The 12,865-nt window shown below is 33.8% G+C and overlaps 1 long non-coding RNA gene across 1 annotated transcript in view; it reads left to right on the top strand.

Annotated features, from left to right (window-relative positions):
- Nucleotides 1–12,865, top strand: part of LOC140695248 (uncharacterized) — a 36,531-nt gene that overhangs the window by 6,671 nt on the left and 16,995 nt on the right. Inside the window, exon 3 of the long non-coding RNA XR_012070940.1 lies at nt 3,567–3,637. This is a non-coding gene — a long non-coding RNA (uncharacterized lncRNA). The remainder of the gene's footprint in view (nt 1–3,566; nt 3,638–12,865) is intronic.

The following is a 12,865-nucleotide window of genomic DNA, read 5'->3' as shown; positions in this document are numbered from 1 at the left end:
TTATTTATTGTAAATTCTGAAAATGCCCTTGGTATTTTGATAGGCACTGAATTTAATTTGTTTATTTTCTTGGCTAGTACTGTCATTTAAAGAATTTATTTTCTCATCTACCAGCACAGTATATCCTTTCATCTGTTTGCATTATCTTCAATTTCTTTTGTAAATATTATACAGTTATCTGAGAACAGATCTTTTAACTCCTTGGTTGGAAACATTTCTTGATTTTTTTTTGTTTTTTGTAATCCACCTGTAAAAGTGATATTTCTCTCACTTTCTCTATCTATTAGCTTGTTGTTAGTGTGTAGAAATGCAAGTTTTCTGTATGTTAATTTTACATTCGGAAATTTTACCAAATGCGTTGATAACTCCTAGAAATTTTGTGGCACCATTTTTAGGATTTCTGTTTAAAGTATTTCATCTGCAAACAGATACTTTTACTCCTTTTCTTAATTAGTTATATTTTATTTACTTTTATTTTGGATAGCTATGGCTAGAATTTCCAGTACTATACTGAATAAAAGTGGTAAGAATGAGCATTCTTGTCTTCTTCCTTCTCTTATTGGGGATGCTTTCAGCTTTTAATCAGTGAGTGTCATGTTAGCTGAGTTCTTGTCATATATGACCTTAACTATGTTGAGGTATGTTTCTTTATACCCACTTTGAGGAGAAATATATTCTTAAAAAGATACCAAATTTGTCAAAACATTTTATGACTCTATTGATGTGACCATATAATTTTTATTCTTCAGGTTGTTAGTGTGGTGTATCATACTGATTAATTTGTGGGTAGTTAATCAATTTTGCATCCCTAGAAAAAAATGGACTTATTCATATTGTATAATCCTCTGAAAATATTGTTTGATTTGCTAACAATTTCGTGATGATTTTGCATCTATGCTTATCAGTAGTATTTAATCTCTAATTTTTTGAGGTATTTGTTCCAGTTTTACTAGTGGTGTGATACAGAAATGTGGGGTAGAAAGCCTTCCTTCCTCTCGAAATTTTTGGAATACTCTGTGAAGTATAGGTGAAACCTCTTCTCAAAATGTTTGGCAGAAATCACCTGAGAATCTGTGTAGTCCTGTAATTTTGTTTCTTGGAAGATTTGGTTTAATTACATCTTCAATTTCATTAGTGATAATCTGTTCATATTTTCTTTCTCATTCCATTCTGGAGATTAGTTCTTTCTAAGAAATTGTCCATTTCTTCTAGGCTTTCCATTTTATTGGCATATAATTTGTTGTATCATCTTATGATGCTTTGTATTTCTTTGAAATAAGATGTAACTTCTCATTCATCTCTGAGCTTATTAATCTGTAACTATCTTTTTTGCTCTTGTGTCTGGTTAAAGTTTATCAACTTTATTTATCTTTCAAAAGGCATTATTTAGTTTGATTATATGTTTCTATTTTAATCTTTATTTTATTTAATTATGTTCTGTCCTTTCAGCTGTCTTTCCTTCTAGCAAAAAGTTTGTTTATTATTTTCTACAACATTTGCTGGTAACTATATTTTATAAGAGAGAGATATTTCCTATTTGTATAAGTGGGATTATTTTGCTATAAGCATCCCTATTAATACTGCTTGTGCTATACCCCATGGATTTTGTTTTGGTTGTCATGTTTTATATATATTTTTTCTTTCAATTATTCAGCAATCCATTTGTTGTTAATATTGCATGATTTATCCTCCACACTTTAGTATTTTTCTCAGGTTTTTTCTTTTAGCAAATTTTCATTCTCACAGAATCCATAAGTTTCTTCAAAAAACAAGGAGAATAATACTAAAATTTATACATAAATCTGAAAGACCCAAATTTTCTAAAAGTATTTCAAAAAATGAACAAAACTGTGGGCATTACCCTCCCTGACTTTATAACTTACTACAAAGCTACAGCAATCAATACATCAAAATATGGTACTTAAAGAAACACATAGATCAGTAGAACAAAATAAAGAGTCCAAAAATAAACCCGCACACCTAAGGTCAATTAGTCTACAATGAAGGAGGCAAGAGTATACAATGGAAAAAAGGCAGTCTCTTCAACAAGTAGTTCTGAGAAAAGTAGACAGTACATGTAAAATGAAGATGTAAGAGCACTTCCTTCCAAAGTATAAAAAATGAGGTAAAAATGGATTAATTTCCCAAATGTAAACACAAATTTATACAATTTCTGACCAAGAACAGGAGCAGAAGTGACTCTGAGATAAATCATAGCAATGTTTATTTTTGATTTGTCTTCAAATTTCAAGCATAAAGGAAAACTAACAATTACAGTTTTTAGTTTACTGAGGAAAAAATAGATGTATTATGTGACACAGGGATTCTAATTCTTGTATATGTGTGATGTGCAAAACCTTTTCCAGAGCAAAGGAAACCTTCAACAAGACATGATATCAGACAGAATAGAAGGAAAAATTTCAGACAATGAGACCAACAAGATGTTAATATTCATAATATATATATAGCATATTAGACAAAATATTTAATAAACAAAGACCCCAACTTAAAAACAGTTGAAGGATCTTCATGGAAACTTTTCAAAAACAGACATGTGGATGATTTTCATGCACATAAAAAGAAACATATTGTTGGTATTCATTAGGAAATTAAAAATCAAAACCAGAATGAAACATAATCTCACAACAACCAAAACGGCTTTTAATTAAAACTCTACAAATGACAAATATTAATAAGAATATCAATAAGAGGGAACCCAGGTGCACTGTTGGTGGAAATATAAATTGATGCATCCACTATTATAAAAGTGTGGACAGTGCTAAGGAAACTAGAAATAGAAACATTATATGTAGCCACAATTCCAGTTTTTGTTATAAATCTGATAAAAATGAAAACATTAACTTTAAAGGATAAATTACCCACAGAGTTCTTAACATCATCATTTATAGTAGCCAAGGATAGAAGCACAACTCAACTGCCTATCAACAGATGATTGGCTCAAGTAGATGTGAGATATAGATAACATAATAAATACTAAGTCATTGTCATATTAAAAAATAAAACTCTACAATTTGGAAATATGTGAGTGGACCCAGAGATTATTGCACATAGTAAAATAAGTCACAGAGAAAAACACACTATGTTGTCACTTAAATGAGGAAAATAAAGATATAAGAGAAATAATCATAAAAAAACAGAAACAGAATCACTTATATATGTGTAGTGTACCAAGTAGTGGTTTCCTGTGGGGACAGGGAAGAACGATGGAGAAGACAGAAATGTGCAAGATACTGGTAATAAATTAGAAAACCAAAAGGGCTACATTTACAGCACAGAGAAATATTTTAATAATTTAATTGATTTTAAAGATGTTATATGGATATATTATAGTAAAATGTGTATGTGGGTGTAAAAAACATTGAAGAAAAACCCCAGGAAAAACAAAATATTTTGTAGTTCTATGATATTAAGGGATGTGATTTGTTCACTTTCTTTACTGTTCTTATAATGTCCTTAGTAGAATTTAAGCTTTCATTTGAAAAAGTATATACTTTTAAAAGTGACATAAGTTTAAATTATTTTTGTCTCTCCCCTTACATCTACAGTCAGTAAAGCATTCACATCTGAAGAAAAATAACTACAACACAAAGCAATAATCCAGAAGGCATGTGAACAGGTAAAGTTTGATGGACTAAAATACACAAATGAGGCTGAACTAAGGGAAGAGCAGATTTGGTGTCTGCAACCAAGGCCCACTGACTAAGATATCTTAGTCCACAAGTTCAGAGAACCCAGTAGAAACAGAGTCACAGTGGTTCGCACAGATTCGACCTCCAACTTCACCAGTGCTCATGGTCACATGTAATTAGGAGGGACCCACAATGAAGACAGAATTTCCATCCTTCAGACGCTCAGACATTCATGACACTGTCCCTACTCCCCATTCACAGTGGTGGAGACATGTTACCTTGCAATACTGGACATGGCAAAGGCACTTGCCTGATTCCAAATACCCACCTGTCTTTACATGTTTCCTCACTGAGTACACTGAGTTTCAAGGGATATCAAATAAAAGGAAGGGTTCACAGTCCCAGTGACAAGAGTGGCATTAAGTACCAGAGAAGTCTAAGAAGTGACAATGAAAACATATCTTTATCCAGAAAATAGTGACTGGAAAGTGCCAGTTTGAAATATTATCACAGGTAGCTCAGGTAAGTAAAACAAAATCTGTGCAATATTGCAAAGAACCAGAAAACAAAAACAAGGACTCCAACTCAAAATCTGTTATTTAGTGTCATCAGAGAAATAACTTATCAAGACCATGACAAATCACAGTAACATTATAGGGCATGCACACACACAGATAGACACACAAAGTCACCGACACAGACACAGTCAAACACGCACATGCAACTGCACACACACACACACACAATGTCAACCCTGCAGCAAACAAACTTAAAGTCATGGTATATTGCCACATTACTAATAGAGAATCCAAATAGGTGTCATACAGAATCTCAATACAAAAAACAAAACTAAGAAAGCAGTTTAGTGAGCTCAGGAATAAATGAAATGATGATAAGGAATACATTATCAAAGAGACTGAATCTATAAAATAACCAAATAGTATTGGAGGACCAGGAGAATTTAATAAATGAGATGAAGAAAGCAACAGAAAGCATTGGAAGTAGACTGTCTTTGTGGAAGAGAGATTAGCAAACTCACCAATACAAAACTAGAAATGATAGGAGAGGGCAGAGATTCAAGATATTAAAAAGTGAGGGAATTCTACAATAGCCATCAGACTTCTTCAGGAAGTACACATTAGACTGGAATCCTGGAGGGAGAAGAAATTTAGAAGGCAGCTAATGGTTTATTTAAAGAAGTAATAGTTGATAACTTTCCGAACCTGTGTAAGAAGCTGATATACATGTCCGTGAGCCAACACCAATAACTATAAGAAAAAGGGACCTCCTTCAAGATACGTCATATGCAAATTGGCAAGTCAATGACAGAGTAAAATTTTAAAAGCATCCAAAAAAGTTATGATAATCTACAAATGAACCCCCATTAGGCTATCAGCAGATTTCTGAGAAGAAAACATAGGCCAAGGGTAAATAAAATTACATTTTCAAATACTAAAATACAAAATGTCTCACCCATTAATACTTACACAATTATCACTTAGAGATACAGTGAAAATAAAGACTTTAACAGACAAACAATACCTGAATGAGGTAAAATAAACAACCGAGATAACTTATAATAGGTGTAAAAAAGAAGCTTTCCAAGAAATATAAAATGGCAAAAATATGCAAAACATTGACCAAAATGCTAAGGAGAGACCATGAGAAATTTGCAACTGTTTCTTTGGGTATGTTTTTAAATGCTACTATAATATATGGATTAAAGAGAGAAAAATAGGAAATCAGTTGCAATAAATATAGATACTTCAAACTGGTTACATGTTCATAGCAGTAAAAGAAATAAATTGAAACAGTAATGATAAAAGGTAAAGATTAAAAATAAAATAATATTTAAGGAAGCTTCTATCAGCTGATAAAGGACTAAATTACACATGAGATGTTTTATTTTTAATTGAAGTACAGTAGATGTAGTATATTGTGTAGTTTCAGAAGTAAAGCATAGTTATTTTTACCAGTTTGTAGATTTTATTGCATTATGAATTATTAAAATGATTGTAACATACAATTATTTTAAGCCATTGTGTATAATTCCCTGACCTATGCAGATTATTCTTGTTGCTTCTCTCCTTTATTTATACTAGTTTGTATCTGTCAATGTCCTACCATTAAATTCTCTTTTCCTTCCGCTTTGGTAAACATAAATATTTTCCCATATCTTTGAGCCTGCTTAAGTCTTGTCTATCTAATCTCTTTACCTCTCCATCATGTCTCTGTCTATTTATCCATGTATCTATCTATCTATCTATCTATCTATCTATCTATCTATCTATCTATCTATCTACCATGTATGTATGTATCTGTCCATCTATTTATCTGTCATCTATCAAAAGATAACTATAGATTGATGTAAACTGATAATTGTTATTCTTTATATTCCACATATAAATTATGTTATATTCTTTTGTCTTTTTCTAAGTTACTTCACTAAGCACAATATTTACTAGGTTCATTCATGATGCTGAAATAACATAGTGTTATACTTTTTCATCACTGAGTAATATTCTATGGCATATTTATAGAAACATCCTATCTTCTTAAGTCCATAGTCTACTGTGGACTCTTGGATTGCTTCCCTGTCTTGTATATTATAAACACTGCTATTGGGAACATTGGTTCCTCTCAATTTAGGGTGTTTCCCCAGATTTTTTCTATGAGAGGCATTACTGGGTCATATGGTAGTTAACTTTTTAGGTTTTAAAGAAATCTGAATACTGTTTTCCATAGAAGTTGTAGCAATTTACATTCCTGCCAAGAGTATACAAGAGATTTGTTACCACAACATCATCTCCAACACTTACTATTTGTAGACTTTTTGATAATAGCCATTTGACCTATGGGAAGTGATAACTCATTTCAGTTTTGATTTGCAATTACCTAATAATTAGTTATGTTGAGCAATTTTATCACTTGCCTGTTACTCATCTGTAAGTTTTCTTTGGAAAAATATTAACTCAGGTACTCTGCTCTTGTTATTGATTGGGTTTTTGTTTTTCACCTTGTGTTGTGTAATCTAAATACATCTTACATCTATTAACATACATCTATTAACCCCTGGTCACTTGCATTGTTTGCAAATATGTTCTCCTATTACACAGGCAGTGTTTTCATTTCATTGATATTGTCCTTAGCTGTGCAGAAATTTTCAAGTTTGTTTAGGTCCCACTTGCTTATTTTTGCTTTTATTTCTTTTGCCTTAGGAGATTGATATAAGAAAATATTCCTATGATATATATCCAATAGGGTTTCACCTACATTCCCTTCTAGACGTTTTATATTATCAGGTCTTATATTTAGGTCCTTAATATACTTGGAGTTTATTTTTGTATATGATGTCAGGGAATGCTCTCATTTCACTGTTTTACATGTAGATGTCCAGCTATCCCAACACCATCCATTGATGAGACTGTCTTTTCTCCATTGTGTACTCTTGCCTCTTTTATCATAGATTCATTGCTCATAGGTGTGTGGAATTATTTCTAGGCTCTCTATCTGTTTCTAATTGATTATATCTCTTTCCCAATGCCATACTGTTTTTATTACTGTAGGTTTGTAGTATAGTAAGGTGTCCGGGAGGGTTATACCTCCAGATATGTTGTTTTCCTCAAGATCATTTTGGCAATTTTTAATGGTTTCATGTAAAACTTAGAGTTATTTAATTTCTGGTCCTGTAGAAAATACTACAGCTTCGTAACAAGAATTGCACTTGATCTGTAGGTTTCTTTGTGTAGTACGGCCATGTTAACAAGACATCTTTCAATCCAAGAGCACAAGACATCTTTCCATTTCTTTGAAACATTTCAATCCAAGAGCACAAGACATCTTTCCATTTCTTTGAAACATTTTTAATTTCTTTGTCAATGTTGTGTAATTTTCAGTGTGTAGATATTTCACATATGTTGCTACATTTAATCCAAAATATTCTGGGGAATGGGGTTTTAAACATTATTGCTTTCAATGTCCATTTTATGGTATCTCTTCATTAATGTGTAGAAATGCAAGAGACTTTTTTACGTTAATCTTGTACCCTGCTCCCTTAATGAAATTATTTATTGTTCATAATAGTCAGTGTGGAGCCCTTAGGACACTCTATGTAGATTTTTATGCCATCAGTACTGGTGAAAATTTGGCCTCTTTTTCCATTTTGCGTTTCTTTTACTTTTTTTCTTTTCCTCTTCCTTTCTTGTATTAGTGTGGAACACAAGTGGTGACAGTAGGAGCCCTTGTCTTGTTCCCGAATTTACCCAGAAGGCTTTCAGCCTTTCCCCTGAGTATTATAAATTGTTATAAATGGCCTTTAGTATGTTGAGAGATGTTCCCATTTTACTCACTTTCATGAGAGTTCTGAAGGTTAATGTATGTTGAATTTTCATGTGCTTTTTCTTTGTGTATTGACATGGTCTTGTGAATATTGTCCTTCCTTTATTAGATAATTGTCATACTGATTGAATTGTGTATGTTGAACCATCCTTGTGTCTCTGGAAGGAATCCAACTGATCATAATGTATAATCTTTTCTATGTATTGCTGGATTAATTTGTTGATGTTTTTTGAGGATTTTTGAATATATATTCATCTAGGATATTGGATTTTCATTTTCATTTTTTTTTGGTATTTTCTTTGACTGGTTTTGTTATCAGTGTAATGGTGGCCTCATAGAATAACTTTGGGAATTTTCCTTCTATCTTCATTTTTTAAAATAGTTGGGGGGAAAGTGGTTTTAGGGAATGCATCCAGGCATTTTGTTCAAGGGGTGTTTTTAAAATTACAGATTTTATTTAACTTATACTGATTGCTCTTTTCAAGTTCTCAGTTTTCCCTTACTTCACTGTTGGCAGGCTGTACATTTCTAGAAAATTGTGCATTTCTTTTAGGTAGTCCAGTTTGTTGTCATGTAAAAGCTCATAGTGCTTTCATAACCTTTTTTTTTTTGTATTTCTGAAATATCAGATGTTATTTCTACTCTTTCATTTCTTATTTTGTTTTGGTCCAGTCTCTGTATTTCTTGATAAGCCTGGCTAAATGCTTACATGTTTGTTAAATTTTTAAGAAAAATTAAAGATGTTGATGATATGAATTGTAATTTATTTTTCAACTTTTACTTTATTTATTTTCAACTTAATCATTAAAGATTTCTCTTTCTATTGCCTTTGGGTTTTGTTTCTTTTATTTCTTGTTATTTTTGGTGGTATGCTTTGTCCTTTCTATGAGGTTTTTCTTGTTCCTTGTAGAAGCCCTGGCTTCTTCTCAACTTCCCTCTTAGATTTGTCTTTGCTGCAACCCATACATTTTATGAAGCTGTGTTGTCATTGTAATTTGTCTCCAGGTATGATTTTATTACCTCTTTGATTTCATCATTGAACATGTTTTATTTTATTTTTTTAAAGGATGTGGTTTGACCTCATGTTTGTGCTTTTCCTATTCTTCTTTCTACAGTTGATTCATAGTTTCATACTTTTGTGTATGTAAAAATACTTGCTGTAATCTATATTTGCTTAAAGTTCCTGAGGCTCATTTCATGACATAATGTGTGGTTAATTCCTTAGACAACATCCTGTGCACACTTGAAAAGTTTATGTGTTCTGCTTTTCTGATGCAGTGTCTAACATTTCAGTTAGGTTCAAATGATCTAATATGCTATTAAGACCTCTGTTTTCTTACAGATATTCTTTCTGGATGATCTGGCCATCATTATAATAAGATCTTAAACTCATCTGCTATTATTGTTTTATAATGAATTAATTCTTTGTTGTCTACTAAAATTTCTTTTTATACATAGGATCTATGGTGTTGGGTCCATATATAATTTAATGAGTGTAATACCCTATTTTTTTATTGATCTCTTTTTCTTTATATAATCTCATGTTTCTTTCATTTTGGCCCTTATTTTAAAATGTATTTCCTATGAGTTGAGCATTGCAATCTGCACTTTCTTGTCATTTCCAGGGAATATCATTTCCATTTATTTCCAGACTATGTTTATCTTCCACCATAAAGTGAGACATTTTTGGGGGGGAGGCAAAGATGTTAGAGCAGAAGGATGCCCGTAGCTCACCCTTTCACACAAATGCACCAAGACTCACATCCACAGACCCACTCAGCTAACCAGAGGACCTGCAAAACTCTGCCAGAACATTGTCCTCTTCAATAGATAAAGGTGCGAAAAATCTGGTAGGAGAAATGAAGAAAGAAAGAAGAAAAGGCAAAACATAGTGGGACAGATCCCATGGGGAGGGAGCAGCAAAGAAGGACTGGTGCTCATTCACTGTATCTCCCCTCTACAACTTAGAGTTTGGCAGGACGGAAGGGGAGCCTCCAAGGTTTGACCTTTACAAAGTATAATTTGACTGACAATTCTAAGTTAACAGGCACAGAGGATCACTCTGAAACACAGCCAAAAATGCACCCCAGATGCAGGGGGCAGGGCCTTGCTGCCCGAGCTGGGAGGAAGATGGGGATGGCTGCACTGAGGCATCCCAGTGGAATGGAAAAGGCTTTGTGCCATTGCTGTGGGTGCAAAGGGCAGAACAACCTGGGCCTTCCATAAAACGACAGGGCAGATGTGCCCTTTTGGGGGGAAGGGTACTATCCCCATCTCTGGAAATCTGCAAAAAGTTCTATGTGAAGAGAGTTGGGGCTAAGACACAGCCACCATAACCTCTGGTGTTTTGCACCCAGGTGACAGTGGGGGCAAAACCTGCATCTACACCTAAGAACCTAGATGCCTCAAGAGCCAGATGGAGACTTGCCTACAGCCTGAAGCAGATAGGATACTACTGTCCTGGTTTCTCAGAGATCTTGTCCACCAAGACAAACAAGGAGCTGGATTTTGGCCCAGAACAGGGACAGGGCAGATACTCAGTCTACCCTGAGCCCACTTCTGTTGTGCAAACCCGAGGCAGAAAGTACAGTGTCACAGTGCAGCAGAGTGACCGGCACCCTGAGGGTGCATGTGGCCCCCTACATTTTGGGCTGGAATGCAGCCCCTGACCATGGTGTTGGGAAAGGTTGTGATGCCCAATCCTGCCTTGTCAGTCTGCAACATCTGACTGCAGCATCAGGCAGGGCAGTGATAAGCCAGCCCATAGTAAAGAGAGCTGAACCTGACCCAGTGTTGGGTTTAGGAGCTATCTGCTTGCCGACATGCCCTGGGAGCACCACAGATGAGGGCTCCAATGGAGGGTCTCAGGAAACAGCAGGCTGAGATTCCAAAACAGGATGAATACAGAAAAATTTCACAGTCTCCAGGAGGACACTGACCACCCCGATGTTTTAATCTGTTTTACCTATTCCATTTTCCATTACCCTCCTAATTTTTACTTCTTATGCAATTATATATACCCCCATTTAAATCCCTTTGAAATTTTTAAAAATATTTTTATTATTATTATTTATCAGATTTCTGCTTCAACTTGTTTTTCTATTATTCATTATACAATGTCTTCAAAGCTTTTGTTCTCCCTTCTTTAAAATTCTTCATCTCTCTCTCTCTTTTTTCCATTTTCTAACTTGTATTACTACATAGGTATTAGGTAGATAAACTCTTTTAGGACCGCAGTAGATAACTGATACTCCATAAATCACAGTGCCAGAGAGGTAGGTGCAAGATGAAGAAGCTGAGAAACCATTCACAATTAAAAGAACAAGAGATATCCCCTGAATTAATGATCAGTGAAATAGACATCAATATCCTACAAGATCAAAATTTCAAAAAAATAGTGATCTTATTACTGAAGGAAATTAAAGATAGTGTTTAGAGATATAAAATATGTTTAAAATGAAATGAAAGGTATAAAGAAGAGCCGAGTAGAATTAGTAAACCCATTGACTGAGATGAGGAATGATATAAAAGCATCACAAAGCTGACTAGACAATGCAGAGGAAAGAATTAGTGACTTAGAAGACAGGACAATAGAAAGCACACAATCAGAATAGCTACAAGAGAAACAATGAGAAACAAATGAAAAATGCATGAGATCTATGGGATATTATAAAGCATGCCAATCTTGGTATGATAGAAGTCCAAGAAGGGGAGGAAAGATCAAAGGTGATTGCAAAGCCGTTTGAAGAATTCATGACTGAGAACTTCCCAAACATAAAGAAGGAATCAGATACTCAGGTACAGTAAGCTCAGAGTGTCCAAAACAGGAAGAACACAAATATACCCACACCAAGACATATAATTAAGATGGCCAGAGCCAAGGATAAAGAAATGATCCTAAAGGCAGCAGGAAAATAGCAAAGAGTGAGATACAAGGGAATCCCCATAACTCTCCCAGCTAATTTCACTACACAAGTACTACAGGCCTGAAGGGAGTGGAAAGATATATTCAAAGGCCTGAGTGAAAAAAGATATACCCTAAGATACTTTAATAAGCAAGTCTATCCTTTTTGGTAGAAGGAGACATAAAGAATTTCACAGACAAGAAAATGCTTCAAGAGTTTAGCAACACTAGACCCATGCTAGAAGAAATATTGAAAAGTCTACTCTAAATAGAAAAGAAGCAGGATGCTTCAGAAATGTGAAATTCACAGCTGGAAACGTGATAACTCATGAATTACAAATAAAATATGCACAAAATTTTAAAATAAGATATCCAAATCATTGAGAGTCGGAGAGGGAAGCAGGAAAATAGAACATTTTTTTTTTTAGTCTTTAAAAATTCTTTTGTTTTTGGTTAAATGGGATTGAGATCATGTTACTATCAGTTTAATAAAAGCAGTTATAATAATGGTCTAAAAGACTTATAATGAAGGGTGACAACAAGACTAAAACATATCAGGGAGTCACTAAAACAAAATAAAATTCATGAAAATACAAAGGAAAATGACCAAACCATAAAAGGAAGGTGATATGAACAAAGAGGAAATAACAAATCAACAGCAAAGATAAGGTAAAAATGGCAATAAACAGAAACCTATCATTGATTACTGTAAATGTTAATGGAATAAATGCTCCAGTAGAAAGTCAAAGAGTGGCATGCTGTATAATGAAGCACGAACCTTCAATATGCTGCATACAAGAGAACCACTTCAGATAGAAGGACACATATACATTGAGAGTGAAAGGATGGAACAGGGAATTACATTCAAATAGGAAATCCAAAAAAGCAGGTGTTACAGTACTGATTTCAGACAAAATATTCTTTAAAACAAAGGCCATAAAGAAAGATAAAAAAGGACATTTTATAATGATTG

Source organism: Vicugna pacos, unplaced genomic scaffold (assembly GCF_048564905.1).
Source record: "Vicugna pacos unplaced genomic scaffold, VicPac4 scaffold_192, whole genome shotgun sequence".
In the NCBI taxonomy this organism is placed as follows: domain Eukaryota; kingdom Metazoa; phylum Chordata; class Mammalia; order Artiodactyla; family Camelidae; genus Vicugna; species Vicugna pacos.
This window is presented reverse-complemented; position numbering and strand designations above follow the sequence as displayed.